Genomic DNA, 14,601 nt, shown 5'->3' with positions numbered 1-14,601 from the left:
TGATACTCTTCACTTCCTTAGACCAGTAGCTCTTTTTTCCTTTGCACAGACGGATATACAACTCTTGGCCTCTGCTTGGTATAAACACTTCACCACTAGCCTCCTACCAGCCTCAGCAGTTCTTGGATTTGCAGTCTGATTGGCAGCTCATCATGTGACGTTTAATGTTCCAGGGAAATTCTCATTTTGTCCCTTTTAGGATACTGCATGTGTCTACTGACAGTCTCCATCCAGTCATGTACTGGGGCCATCTGGTTTTCTGGGTTCTTTATACTGGTTTTGGCATGGAATCTGTTGGTAGCTGTTTCTTCTCTGTGTGTTTCTTGGTTCCCACGTCACTAGTGTGCATCATATGTGCCACAATTTACTGAATCTCCACACACAATTGTTTTCTGACTAGAGCCTGGGGGTGCTGCTCTGTACCATGTGGAGTTTGTTGAAGTGTGCCCAGGCCACTGAGTGAGCTTGGTTCACAACAGGTTCAGTTTTAACCCTGGGTGGGATGCATGTGTGGTGTGTGTTGCTCGGGAAGCTAGAGGTCTCCTCTTCTTGTCCAGCATTCTGGGTGAGCACCCACAACTCCCAGACTGGTTTCCTCTTTGCTGCCTGAGATGCAGGCAATTTTCAGCACTGTGGAACATCAGGGGTTGCTCCTGGAGGCCCCGAGATGGCTGCCAATAAACAGAGAGAGCTTGAAGTTCTCAAGGCGTTGCACATTTGTCTCCCTACTTTGTACAGCCACCATTCTTTACCCCCAAAGAATCCAGCTACTTCAGTCTCCCCCAAGAAACCTGAGGGAGACCACCATTCTCCATCTAGTGGTCCTGAAACTCTTGCAGGCAGAAACAGAGGAGAACATGTGTCTATTTGGGACAGCCCCATGTTTTTTGTCATCTGTGACTGGCAAAGTGCTTCATGTCTTTGTCACTTACTAACAGTAGTTTGGGTAGGTGCTGCCACTGTCTGTGACCTCGTGGTAGAAGGCTCAAATTAAGTTTGTATTTTCTCTTTCACAAAAGGGTGTGCTCTCTATGTCCTTATGTTCTAAATTTAATTTTGTGATTAAAATACCACCACCCTCCCTCCTCTCTCCAACCCCGATCATGTCACCCCTGCTCTCTCTAAAGACTCCTAGCCTCTTACCTGCTGAGTCATTTTAGGGTTACTTGTACATATATGTTTTGATAGCGTGCTAGTTGGTGGATAACCTTTCAGGAAACTCATCCCTGGGGAAAACTAATTATCCCTCTGTCAGCAGTCTTTAATTGCCTGTAGCTCTGCATCTAGTGGTGGGGCTCTGTGAGATTGTCCATCCATGTTAGCATGTCAACCGGTGCTGTCCTTCTTCAAGGCTCATTTAAACAGCCACATTTTCAGAAGTCATGGGTGTAATTTCCTGACATACATAGAAAGGCCAATCAAGCACCAGACTCCCCTGGCCTCTTAAGAATGCCTCCACCCCCTCTACCACTGCGGACTCTGTGCCTAGTGCATTAAGGCTGTGTTGTTGATGTATCAGTTGGTGCTAGGACCCAGTTTTTCTCTGCAGTTTGACTATTATGACTTCCTGTCATGGTCTCTGTCTGATGATGAAAAGAATCTTCATTCTTAAATTATTTTAATTTTGGTTTTTTTGTTTTGTGTGTGTGACTGTGTGCAGTGTGGGTGGGAGTGTGTGGGTGTGAATATGTGGGTGGGAGCGGTGGGGGTGTTTTGCCTATATAAAGGTCTGCCTACCGATATACACGCATACAATGCCACCAGATGCCAGAAGAGGGCATCAGATTCCCTGGAACAGGAATTGCAGGCCAACCTGTGGGAGCCCAGGAATTGAATCCTGGTGTTCTGGAAGAGCAGCCAGTGCACTGAACAGCAGACTCCACCACCTGAAAAGGAGCTATTTTTGATGAGGGGTGAGATGAACACTTGTCTCTGATTATAAGTGTTCAGAAAGCAGTGAGGAATTGCAGTGGTTTAAGAAAGTGACTGAATATGTGTGCTCCTGTGTGCTCCATGATCTCACTAGACAAAGGTAGTTGGCTAGGTCTATAGTGCCAGGCATGATTTACCGCCTATTGTTCAGGCCTTAAGTCTAGTTAGACAGATGTTGCTTCTCCCCAAGATTAGTGCCACTGTTGCCCATTTAGGAGTATGCTGGCCATTGTTATGATTCAAAGGCAACACAGTTGGTAGGACTAATGCTTGCTTTCTTCCCTTGGCTACTTGCATAGCAACTTCTGACACTGTGTAAGCTCGACCTCAAGGAGGAGGCTTGTAGATCTAGCTTGAGTCCTTAGCCATAAGACCAAAATGCCTGGTGTCTTTAGCAATATGGACTTCCCTTCAAAGTCTGGGAGGCAGCCAGGTGCAATAGCAATAACTTATATTGTTTGGGGTGGTCTCTGGATTCCTCTGAGAAACACCTCAAAAGGAGAGTCTCATGCCTGGGACTGTGGATTTATTTTTCAGTAGTCTATGGCTCTTGGAAGAGGCGTTATCATCCCCACTGATGTAATTTTATCTAATATATATATATGTATATATATATACATATATATATATTACATATATTAAATGTAAATATAAAATAATAGGTTCACTTTGGTTATTTCAGATATCCTTATGGTTATTTATCTCTCTTCCCTCTTTAAGCTCACCCCATTTTTCCATTTCTATCTTCAGGTCTCCTGTAGCATCGTTAGCCCCTGTGGTCCCTTTATGTTCTCATGGTTTCTCTGGTTACTCTAAGCTATATCTCACCTCTGAAGATCTAGTGATGAATGAGAATGTGTGGCATTTGTAGTTCTAGGTCTGGGTTACCTCACTCAACATAGTTTCTAGTTCAAATCATTTGGCTGCACATTTCATGATTTCATTTTTTGGGGGGCGGGGTTCGAGACAGGGTTTCTCTGCGGCTTTGGAGGCTGTCCTGTAACTAGCTCTTGTATACCAGGCTGGTCTCGAACTCACAGAGATCCTCTGCTTCTGCTTCCCGAGTGCTGGGATTAAAGGTGTGTGCCACCAACGCCCGGCTAATGATTTCATTTTTCTTTACATCTGACTAATGTTCCGTTGTGGACAAGCAAACAATTATCATCACATATGGATCTGCTGAAGGCCATTTAGGTTGTGACCACATCTTAGCTTTAGCAAAGCAAGTGGTAATGCACATGGCTCAGCAAATATCTGTGGAGTAGAATGTTGAATCCTTTGGGCACATGCCTACCGAGGAGTGGAATAGCCGGGACACAGTCCCGTGGTAAGTTGATTTTTAGGTTTCTGAGAATTTTCCTAAACCACACATTCTAGTAGGCACAACATAAAGGGATATAGTGAACTGTTTGGTGCTTTCTGAGGACTATGCAGTGCCACATTGTGTGGATGACTCTTGTTTAAACCAGCTAGTGACTGATCGAGGACAGCAGAGACATCAAAGTTATACTGTTACTAAAGACACCAGTAGGTAATTCTTGGACATGTGCTCCTCCCATTTCTGGGAAGTCATAATCCTCCTGCTTCAGTCTTCAAAGTGTTGGGATTGCATCTCTAGCTAGGGGAATGCCAAGAGGGCGAGGACATGGCCAAAGAATGCTACATCTGCCCTTTGGTTATGGCTTGAAAACTCCCTGTAGCAGAGTACTGTCTGTCCTTCATAGGAACTGTACCAGTATTGCATATTATCTGTGCATATGTGAGGGGACCATATTCCACACAGATATGCAGAGAGGACCAGCCTTGGCTTAGAATGACCATGTGGGAAGAATGCTGCTTTCCAACAGCTGGAATATATACTTGTTTTCCTAGAGACTTGCTTGGTCTCTTTGATGCATTTAGGGGCCATCTGATTTTCCATGTTTCTCTTTCTGACTCTTGGTTGTGGTGGGTTTCCCTTTTCCTGGCAGTTTGCTTGGACACAAGGTCACAGTGTCACCCAAGCTATCTTGCAATTCTGATGTTCTTACCTCAGTCTTGAAGCATTGCTATTCTAGGCATGTGTCACCACATCTCTCTCAGATTTGTATTGGGGTCATAGCTTATGTGTCAGGAATTGCAGCATTCTTTGTGATATGAGCACTAGACTTTCTCTCTTTGCCTATAAACTGTCTTGACCTTTCCATTGCCTATCTGCCACTTTCTCAAATTTCTGTGAATGAAAATCGATATGTATGTCACAGCTCCCACCATTTTCCTTTGTGGGCTCTGGCTTTTGAGCCATATATAGAAACATTTCTGCATCTTAGGTTACAAGGGATTGCCCCATTACACATTCCTCAAGTCAGTCTGTGGTTGCATTTGCTGTGTACAGCCTGTAACCTGTTGTGATTTGTTTTGAGATATGCCAAGAAATTCAGATCCAGTTTTCTTTTTCAGATATCCATGTAACTTTCCAGTGTATTGGACCTGGCCTGCACCCAGGACTCCTGGAAAAACAGGAGAGGTTATGCTAGCCCTACCCTGTGTTCTAGAATCACTCACCACAAACATTCCTTTTGCGACTTGCAGCAGAATGTTCACACTTTTCTTTTGACACACACTAGCCTGAGATCTTCCATACACTGACACTGATTCCCTGAAGGTGACCTGCAGATCCCTTCCCCACTGAGTCATCGGAAGAAAATGCTGTCATCTGAACTCTCAGCCACCTCTCCTTCCAGGCCTGAGTGAAAGACCCCCCCCCCCCCCGTAGCCTTTCTACTCTGGTCGGCAGCTGGCGGGGTGCGCGAATACATCCTTCCCTCCTTAGCACTCTCCCCTCCTTAGCACCCTCCCCGACCTTTTGATCTCTGCAGCTGCTGGCCCTCACTCCCCGCCCCACGCAAGGCCAACCCCCGCTGGATGGCTCCGTCCCAAGGCCAGCCATCTGGACCGGCAGGAGATAAGGCCATTTCGCCTGGCTATTAAACCTTGAGAAAATGCTGATTTGATGCTTTTCACTTCTGTACTATGCCTGTTTTCCCTTATAAAAAGGACCCTCCTTCCGGGGCTCGGGGCTTGGCAAAACAGAAGCTAAGCCCCGGATATCCGTGTTATTAATAAATCCTCTTGTTCTTGCATCCAAAGTTCGTGGTTTCGCTGATTCCTGGGTGTGGGTCTTTTTCCACGAAAGTACCTCTGCGGGGGTCTTTCATGAGCAGGGGCCCACTGGACCCTGAGGGCAGCCCTCCAGAAGAGGCTGTCCTCAGAGAAGCATTTCCTGCGTCCATACAGCTCCAAAATCCCTGTTGTCAATCTCCACACCATGCTCCTTTTAACTACCCTCACTCCAGTCTGTCACGGGGAAACCTGTCCAAACCTGAGATGCCCAAGAACTCTGGGTCACAGCACTGGTCTAGGCCACTGACAAACACTATACACACTACTGTACCTTCCCACTACAATGCTTTTTTTCTTCTACAGCAGATTCTTCTCACCCCCATTATTTGCCCCTCCAATAAGCAACCGCCCCTCCCCACTGCAATGATCCCTCCTTGCTTCCTTCAAATAACCATTTCACATTCCCTTCTGATGTACTCCAGATATGTTTATTTGATAGTAGTGGCTTTTTTAAGTCCTTCACTCCCCAGGGACCCAAGATGCCTTCTTTAGTTTGTATACCATTCTCATCCCCCAGGCTCGGTTCTCATATCTGAATCAATGTAATTTATTTTCAGCATGTTTCCAGAGCAGTACCACCTCTGACCTTCTGCAGCAGGGTTTCTAGTACATTCTTTGTTTCCCGAAACCAGAAATGCAAGTAAATCATCCTTAAACTCGATTGCAAGTGTAATTACAATCATGCTGAACATGTATGTTGACTTGTGGACCATTTGTGCTCCAATCTCTGTGGGTGTGTTCAGAAGGTGGAATGGTATTTTAATTGATCAAAGCTCCTTGGCTGTCTCCTTTCAATAGTTTTTCTCTGTTAATAGAGTTTTCTAGAAAGCCACTGTTTTGGAGTGGGGTTCTAGGAGATGCTTGTCTGCATCCTTCCAGGCTTTGATGGTCTGTTGCCATCTCCTTCCTTGCTTAAGTGCAAGCCCCAAACTGGAGGGCCTGTGGCAGCTACAGCTGCATCTCTGATCAGAACATAGGTAAGCGAGGTACTGCTGCCCACCTGCTTCCTAACTGTTCCCTAGGAAACTGAGATGCTTCTCCAAGGGAAAGGAGCCAGTGTTTGCTCAGTCTCTGGCACATGGGTCTCCAATAAATGTGGTGAATTCCTGTTCCTTGGTCATTTGAGTTTCTTTGATGAGCATTGAGAGGTTTTGTGGCTATTGTTCAGGTAGCCTGGGGCAAACATAAGATGCCCCCTGGGGTACTGCTTGCTGACACTGGGCCTGCAGATCCTCAGTGCCAGCTGTGGGGTTATCTGCAGGGCTTTGGAGGCTCTGGGTCATGGAGACTAAAAGGCTGCACTCCAGATGTTATCCAGAAGTCCGATGGCTGTGTGAACTGGAACCTCTTCCACTGGTTACAGGCAAGCTCTTGGGAGGTGGCTGAGACATGTGTGTGGCCTGGCTTATGTGGTTCTTTCCAAGCCCCTTTGCAGACTAAACCTTCTGTGGCAGAGTTCCTCTCCAGGAAGTTGATGCTCAAATGGGATTCAAACAACTCTTCATCTCTCTAGAATTTTTAGCTCAAATTTTCAGTGCTTAAGTTTGATCTTTGACAATTTCATTCAGGTTCATCGTACATTGTATTTACTTTCAATGGCCACCCTCTGCTATCCCCACAGCCTTGTTTATTCCCCTTCCTCCTTACAGGACTCTTTCACAGTTTGTGCACTTTTGTTTTGGGTCAAACTCACTGATGTTGTCCAGCACAGTCTGTGTGCTCAAGGGCTTTGGAACCAGACATTAATACCTGGCAGGCTCACATTTTGGTACAAAACTCAAATCAATGAATTCCTATTCCTGAATCTTTCAGTTGGCCCAAGTTCACCAGTGAGGAAGGAGTACAGCCCCCAGTGAGCCCTCGCTCAGTCTGTGATTTGCTGTTGACTGGCCCAGTCTTGTGCAGGACCAGTGCAGACAACCCCAGCTGCTGTGAGATCATGTTTGAAATGGCTGTGTGATGGCCTGAAGATAGCATCTCACATCTCTGGCATCCTTTCCCCTCCCTCCACAGTGGTCCCTCAGCCTTTGGGGATGTGGTATAAGTTATTTGTGAACCACTTCAAGAAGGCAATGTGTGTGGTACTGCAAACCCAGTCTGAAAACCATGGCAAAACACCCCCATGAATAAAATTTTAAAAATGTGAAATATTTTTTTAAAAATAACATGGTGTTTGGTGAATGGTACCGTCTGGAGCTGGTGAGGCTGATGTGCAGGCTTCAGTGGCTCCTTCTCAAAAGACTGGCGCACTTCCCAGTCCTGCAGATGCTCTTAGTTGGTCTGATTTTTTTCTTTGACCAAGTGACCTTTTCTCTCAAGTGACTATCAAACAACTCTGGGAAGCAGATGGGATTTTGCAGATGAATTTCCATCCCAACGATACAGGGCAACAGAACCAGAGTATTTCATGTGAGTTTTTCTGTTTTTCACTTCATCTCAGATATCTCTGATCAAGAGAGTTGGACCTCCACGTAGGAGGTTTCACGGGAAGTGATTGGAAGCACTGAGAGAAACTGCAGCATATGAATCAGGATGACATGTTTGGACCATGACATCAAGGGTCATCACTGGGTTTCTGTACTGACGGTGTCATTTGCAGAACCTGCCCAGCATGGGAACTCTGAGACTCCGCCCACACACTTGACCTATTCTTCAGCCACAGTGGTCAGGCCACATGGCACCTGGGCTATACTTTGGAAGCTGCTTTTCTTTGTGGGCAGAAGACATAGGAAGCAGCTGCTGGTGCCAAGCAGTGTGGTTGTCAGGCACCCAGGGCCACAGTCCCTGGCTCACTAGTTACCTTGAAAACTGTTCTGTGCAGGTGGAGAACACAAATCCAGATTCATATGCAGGATCAGGACTCATATGAGGTCCTAACTGCATTTCCTCAACTCCTTTCTGGTTGGAGGCCTAGGCCAGCAGATCATGTCTGGGGAATGCAAACATCGGTCTGTGGGCATTGATGGGATTAAGGTATCTCTGGTATATGCTCGGGGTGAAGCCATACACAGCTCTGCAACCTTGTTTTTGGAAAAAGCAGTCTGAGCATTCTTAGGTTATCAGACAGATGGCTCAGGGTCCAGCCTTGCCTCACCACCCACGCTGCTAACTCCTACCCCATACATTGAATCACTTACTTCTGGGCCTCACATTCTCCACTGCCCTTCCTGGGCAGAAGCGAGGAGCTCTTAGTTTCCTAGACATGGGTCTTGAAGCCCCATTTAAATGGGACCCTCGGTCACCGTGGGTATGGTGTGTGAACCACACAGATCTTCCAGAATGACACAAGACCAAGAGACTCCTAGTATAGTATTGCAAAACATCCCTTGGGTGAAGTCACCACCACCCCAGGCATTGCCTTTCTGCCATTACTACTGGCACATTTAGGCAGGGAAAGAATAGTCAGGCAGGTCCCTGACATGTCTACACACTCCATATGGTGGTGTCCCTTTGACCTTCTGATACATACAGCATCTGGAACTCTGTTTCTCAGATGAACTTGGCCCCAGTCTACTTGGCTGTCCTTATCTTCCTGTTGGGCCATGGTCAGGATATGTGGTCCTTTCCCATTCGCTGGTTTCCCTGACTCCAAGAGAGGCTGCAGACACTGACTGGTTCCTGCCTGCCTGGTGGCCTCTGGGGTACAGTGTCCAGCAGAGCCTGGGGTTCTAGGTGAGGCAAGCAAACCAGTTGGATTCACAGCATCACTGTACATGAATTTGTGAGGTCATGTCAGCCAGCCACGTTTCCCCTTTGTAGCCCAAAATAGGAAGCCTGGGGAAGGGTAATTCCAGAGTCTGTAGTATCCCTGAGACACCTGGGAGAGGAAGGGAATCAGTGGCCTGAAAAGTAGAGTGGTCACCTGAGCAGGAGTGGAGTGCCCTGTGAACCATGCTCAGAAGAAATGTCTCCTTTGAATTAGGCCAGCCTTGGGTTTCTCTGCTTCAGCGTCAGCTAAGCTCAAGTAATATGTCTGGCTACAGTGCATTTATTGCATGAGGAGTGAGTGAGTGAGTGAATGTGTGAATGGGTGGGCATATGGGTGAATGCCTGAGTAGCCAGGTGAGTCCAAACCTTACAAGGACAGGGCATATTGGGCTCCTCTGCCAGGCCATGTCCTGGTGGGTCTCTGAGCATGTGGGGAAGTTGTGCGCTTGCCCAGTATCCAAACCAAGTCCCTGCTATAGGAGAATGTCACTGTTCATGGGGCATACTGTCATGGAGGTTGCTGGGTGGGGTGACAGTCACCTGCTCTGCTTTTGACCCGCCATGGTGTCCTTGGTAGGTTACTTCACCTCTCTCTGTCTGTAAAATGGGCTTGGGGAGGAAAACTTCATTAGGATTTGGTAACTTTGTGCTGTTTAAAGTTTGGAGAAAGAATTCCCGGCATCGTTGCAAGTTTACACAGGGAGGAATTATTCTGTGCCAGACATCACTAGCAACTTCTTAAAATGTCAAAGTTCTGTCAACCATTTAGCAGGGCTGATGCCAGGCAGCCTGCCATGTTCTGAGCAGGAATTTTGCAGCACCTCCTCCTCCCTCATTAGCTACATTGACTCTTCGGAGTCAGTAAGTGCTGCCCCAGGGCCTTTGCACTTGCTGCCTGGTGAATAATCTTCTCTGTGGGTCCCTTTGACTCTACTATTGAACTGACAGAGTTGTCCCCTGGAACCACTAGCAACCAGCCAGAATGGCCTGTTCCAACCCTCTATCCCTCCCATCCCTTGTCTGTACAAGGCCTGCCTTTTCTCTCCTTTTGTCTGGGTGTCTGAGTACAAGGTACTCAGCCTATTTGCAGAAGTGGCTGTCTGCTACTTTAACACTTCCTGCACACTCAGGGATCATAATATGTGAGCGATAAAGGAAAAGAAACAAGACTGAAAATTATTTTACTGAGGGATGAACTAGTGGCTGAAGACGGCCAGTCGGGTGGTCCAAGGAAGCTCCCTACAGTTCTAGAGCTTGCCCTGGAGAGGCTGCCATGTCTGGACAACGAGAAGAGAGGCAGAGTAGGCCCATGTGAGAAATTTAGCATGCTGGGCATTGTCCTGAAGACAGAAGGAAAGAGCCATTCTGAGTCCATGCCTCCTCAGAATAGGGTAGCTACCCAGGGCATTAGTGTTGGATAGGGGAGATGGCAAGGAGCTGGCTCTAGGAGTGGCCAGAGCAGAGCCTGCAGCGAAGCAGGTTCAGATGGTGAGATACCCAGTGGGAGGGGAAGGCTGTAGCCAGCACACTCTGACCCTTCTGGACAGAAGACACGAAGTAGGTCTCATTAGGGCAGTCCCTGGGGCCACCATGTCCTAGGCCCTTGTGCTTCAGGCATGACCCTCGCTGCCTCCCTGAAGAAAAGCAGATATCAGATGACAGGACTGGGAACAGGGCCTGCAATCCCTGCACTGTGTCCCTGTGTGTGAGAGGGCAAGAGTACCAGAGGGGGCAGAATAGGTACAGCAGGGGCTCTCCTCACTAGGTGAAATTGCTTGTAGGACTAGAGTACTCACTGACCAAGGAGACATAGCGGGAGCTTGGGCTCATTTGATTTGGACTATGGGGACAGAGAACTCGGCCCTTTCTGGGAGGGGTGTCCAAACATGAACCTATAGGACCATACCTACCACCAGGGTCCAAGCAGAGTTCAGGGCACAGCATCATGAAGGAGCCAGTGTTTGTAGAGTAGGAGGTGCATTTAGGCAGCCTAGGCCTGGATGTCACCATGGCCCCAGGTGGCAGTGCAGGCCACTCAGCTTGGCATGGCCCCCATAGTAGTGTGAGTCTCAGATACCAACATGGCCCCAGGTGGTGGCCCAGACTACAGGACTCTGCACCGCCCTAAGTGGCAACAGGAGCCACAGACATCAACACGAGCCCCCTTGGCTGCTTCAAAGCTTCAGATCAAGACTTAGCTCTTGGAAATAGCCCAGGTCTGAACATCACCTTGGACTCAGGAGGCAAGTAGGCCATTCATGTCAGGCTGTTCCTCACCTCCCTCACCTATTCAAATCTGGCTCTCTCCCCAGCCCATGAACCATTCTGCCTGTCTCTTTCTCTCTTCTATCTCCTCATCCCGTACTGGCTTACCACAATGATGCCCGAATGCCTGGCACCAGAGATCCTGGTTGAGTCACTGGTGGAACTGAGTTTTTCCCACCAAGCTGAAAGGCACTGTGTGGAGCTGTTGCTTTTCTTCTCTCACATGCCGGGGCCTAGTAACCACAGGTAGTGCTTGGCATGATGGTGCCTGACTGCCCAGCCCCAGAGCCATCTCTGTCCTCTGCCAGCTCAGGCCTGGAAAATGTTGTGAGGTTCAAGTGGTATATGTTGTGTGTGTGTTAAATAATGTGCGTTGTATTGAGTGTAGTGGATTGTGTATCCTGAGCCAATTTTGCCAAAAATTCCTTCCCTTGGGTTGATATAAACAACATCTAACCCCTTCTCCTACAGTCTCAATGACAAATAACAGTGTAATTCCACCAAAGTTCACTTTGGGGAACCAAGGAGTTTATTAGTCGCACTTACAGAACAGTGGGTGGGGGGTTACATTCAGGAGCATGGGTGACTTTAAATCAGTCACACTGGAATGTCTACACCCAGTATGCATGAAGACTTCCCCCACATGCCTGTATAGATGGAATCCTCTCCTGTCATCCTTACCCAACTACATATTCTAGGCATGTCAAGAGATCAGAGGCCACCCGAAATTAGGGTAGGATTTCATGCAACGAGTTGGGAGGGGTTGTTGAGTACTCAGGTGAGGGTCCATAACCCTCCCCAGATCCTTCCAAAAAGAAAACACCAACACTCACCATGCCAGGCTGTGATGACCTCTGGAGAGCAGTCCCAGCTGGACTCCTGAAGATGGCATCAGTTTGTCTGGGAGGATAGCACATGGCACCCTTTCCTCCCCTTCCTCTGCTTCTTTCTACTGCAAGGGAGGCTTCCCTTAGTGTTTAAGAAAACACCATTTGACACTGCAGCAGGAGAATATGGCTCCTGCCCTCACTATCTCTGCTCCAGTGAGCCTTCAGTCCTATGCAGACAGAACCCTTGATCAAGGCAGCCGTGAGATGGGAATATTCAGCCAGGTACCCCATGCTGTCCATACATGATCCAAGGTGGGAATATTTAGATGCACATTTGGGCATATCCAGATGTGCAGCTGGAAATATCCAGATACACAGCTAGGGATATCCAAATGCACAGCTGGGAATATCCAGATGGACAGGATATGAAGAAACTCTCTAGCCATATAACAAAGTCAGAGTCAAGCTTGGGCGTGGTATAGTCTGTGTGGACCCCAAGGCTGGAAACTATACAAGCCTCTCTTTTGCACTGAGGAGTTCCTCAGGAAAGTGTTCAGGCAGTAGACTGAGAGTGTGTGTGGGGGCAAGCAGGATTTCAGAAGGGAGAGAGAGGCTGGGACAGGGAGAGGGTGTTTGGAGTTGTTGTCATCTGTAAGACACTGTGGGGAGCTCTTCTGGCTGGGAGAGCCTGACCTTGGAATCTTGTGGGAACACAGAGTCTAGGAAATTGACGTTAGAGAATAGCCTGGCAGATAGGATTCCTGGGGGAACATCACCCACCCCCAGTGCTCCTTTGTTCATGTGGGAAGCCTCAATGCCCCTCCATGTCTGGGAATTTGGAGTCACTTCAATAGAGACAGGATACTGCAGCTGTGGTGTTGGGAGCAGCAACAGAGAGCAGAATGTCTGGGAGAATCCCTGAGCTATGAGGACAGGTGGCTCTGTTGTGATGGATCCTAGGTTGATAAGATGGGGTCACTGTCTCCAGTGGCAGGGCCATCAGGACAGCTTTTCTGTGGGATGACTTATGTGTGAAGACTTTGGTGGTCTCACACAGAAGCATAAGCTACGGGCTTTGTGTGACAGGAGCCTGCAGCCTCCTATCCCTGTCCACCTGGGGCCTAGGCAAAAAATGTCACTGCCTCAGACTGCCTGACATTTGGGTGGCCATAGAAACCGGGTGGACTGTGGGTAGACAAGCAAAAGAGGAATTTCTTCTGCCCCTCCCCCATCTCTGCCATCTCTGTGCAAAGATAAATGACTCATCCTGTGCTCTGACAAAGAGATTAGTGGGACTGACTCAGACTGTCCCTCCAAGAGCCATCAGGTCTTCCCACAGTTTCAACCGTGGACAGGCTACACAATGCTGTCACTGTACGAGGTGGAGTAGATACTGTTTATGCAGCCAGGGATGCCCGATAGAAGGCCTTGCACCCCAAAGCCAGGGATGCCTGAGGGAAGGCCTTGCAGCCCAAAGTCAGAGATATCTGAGGGAAGGCCTTACACCCCAAAGCCCGCCAGGCCTCAGCTTTTCAGGTAGTCTGTCCTTTCCAGCCTTTGCAGACTACCTCTTACCCAGATGTCTGCCCAAAGCACTGCTCCTGCAGGGGTCTTCACTGAATGCCTCCTACTTCTACACCTCACTGCTCCTGCCAGGGGCTTTGTGGTCAGAACTCCCAGTGTGTGGAGGCAGGAAGAGAGCCTGCATCTGCTCCCTTTGTCTAGATCTTCAGAAAGGCCTGGGCAGCTCTCTGTTCTGGGTAAAAATTGTACTCTCTCTCACCTGACATTATCTTAACTACTTCCTGCAATGGTCCACAGAAAAGCCTGAGTTTCTCTGCAATAGGCAAACTGAGGCTGTGACTAGAAGCTCTCTGAAAGCTGTGGACCTAACTCCAAGCTCGCTGGCTACATCTTTCTTGGGTGTGATGGTCTCTGCTACTGTTTCCTCCTCCTTCAGGAATAGGTCCCAGAGCAAGGATGGTGATGGTGACTCAGAGGACAATGGTTGCTACTATAGCATGAGGTCCTGGGTTTGAATCACTAGAAGCCATGATAAAAGCCATGAGTAGCTGCACACATGCTTGTAATTCCAGCTCTGGTCATGTCAGAGGTTAGATACTGGAGATTGTCCTTGGTTTTCTGGATCCCAGCAAGGCTTTAGTTTCATTGAGTGACCCTACATCAAGACAATAAGTTGTAGAGTAATTGAGCGGGGCACCCATTGCTGTCCTCTGACCCCTGCATCCTCTGAAGAAGTGTTGGAGTAGACCTAGGTCCCTGACTGTAATTTCATAAGTGCTATTTCCCCAGGCATGAGGGCAAAGCTAGAGAATTCTGTCAAGGATCTGATATAGCCTTTCCAGGCATCTGGATATTATGGGATGTTCTGGCTGTAGCTCACAGGAGTGTTGCCATCGGGATGAAAATAAACTTCTGTGGCCGACCTAGGCCTATGGTATCTGCTGGGAAAATGAATACCTTAAATTTGTGTTAGTTCTTCCTTTGATTTTATTTATGTTTTCTATTTTCAGTTCTGTGGATGGTATCTTGGGTCTGTTGCTTCTGCCCTCCCAGCTAGGCACCATATCAGCAGCCTAGGTCAGATAATTAGTGTAACTGTTATCTATACACGGACCTATCATGAGGCAAAAGCCTTGCAGTCACAAGACTACCTCAGCAACCCAGTGGTTGCTGTTTTCGT

The sequence above is a fragment of the Cricetulus griseus genome, chromosome X (assembly GCF_003668045.3).
Source record: "Cricetulus griseus strain 17A/GY chromosome X, alternate assembly CriGri-PICRH-1.0, whole genome shotgun sequence".
Classification (NCBI taxonomy): Eukaryota; Metazoa; Chordata; class Mammalia; order Rodentia; family Cricetidae; genus Cricetulus; species Cricetulus griseus.
Note: the sequence above shows the minus strand (reverse complement) of the source record.